Source organism: Dipteris shenzhenensis, unplaced genomic scaffold (genome assembly GCF_047967505.1).
Source record: "Dipteris shenzhenensis isolate YYH24624 ecotype China unplaced genomic scaffold, Dip_SZ_1.0 scaf0462, whole genome shotgun sequence".
NCBI classification, from domain to species: domain Eukaryota; kingdom Viridiplantae; phylum Streptophyta; class Polypodiopsida; order Gleicheniales; family Dipteridaceae; genus Dipteris; species Dipteris shenzhenensis.
Genome location: NW_028239768.1, coordinates 32501 through 33756, shown reverse-complemented (window position 1 = coordinate 33756; position 1256 = coordinate 32501).

Sequence of the window (1256 nt, the reverse complement as noted above, 5' to 3'; positions counted from 1 at the left end):
GAGACAGGCTCACGAATACCATCGATATCTACAGGGGGAGCTGCGATGAAAGCAATGATGAATACAGAGGTTGCGGTTAATAAGGTGGGAATCATTAAGACACCGAACCATCCGATGTAAAGACGGTTTTCAGTGCTGGTGATCCAGTCGCAGAAGCGACCCCATAGGCTTGCGCTTTCGCGTCTTTCTAAAGTTGCGGTCGTGGTAATTTTTGGTTTTCGAAACGATTGGTGATTACCCAAGCTGATGAGCCTGTTGATCCATAGTATATCACAGAATCCCACCTGTGTCAACTAATCTAATATTGATTGAATATCCGAAGAAACGGGAAGACTTCCCTTTGTTTTCGCACGATACTTCTTCAAACCTTGACTCTCTTTTCAGACGCATTTCCCTTTTATTATCATAAACCACGGGAAAGTCAACGTTAGTTCGGCTCCTCGAGTACATCATGGGAGATGCCAGCTTTGCCTTAGATGTACTACGACTCAATCATCGATTCGAGGTGAGGGACATACAGGATAAATATCTGCTGGCGTTGCCTGACATCCCCCCCCCCCCCCGAGGTGAGTAGTCCGCCCCAGGCGGAGATAGTTGAGAATGGTGGGAGTCGCGGGGATGCGGGCAGTGCCAATCATGTCGATCATGTCGATTGTGTCGATTGTGTCGATCATTCTAGTCATGTCGATCATGTCGATCATGTTGATTGCGTCGATTGCGTCGATCACTTTGGTCATGTCGATCATGTTGATCATGTCGATGATGTTATGGACTTTACGATTCGACACTAGTCTTTCTCTTTTTCATGAGGTACTATACCAGTGACAAAATTTCCCCTATGACTTGGATATTCTTTCTCCCATTATTTAATTTCTGCTTATCCATATGCTTCTGGCGTATCTTGATTCCTAATACCCTGCGCTCCGGAGTAGAAGGTTTCAATCCACCAATAAGAGGTTGTGGATTGAAACGAACCCGGAACTAACGGAAATGGGCAAAAGCCTTATTAGCTTCTGCCACCTTGTGAGTCTCCTCCTTCTTCCGTACAGCACTACCAGAATTTCTGGCAGCATCCATTAATTCATCACTTGATCTTAAAGCCATACTTCGACCTGAACGTTTTCGACACGCGATCAATAACCATCGGATAGCCAAAGCTCTTCCTTCTGCAGGTACTACTTCAACGGGGACTCGATAAGTCGATCCACCTACACGTTTGGATTCTGTTACTATATCGGGAGTTACCCTACGTATTG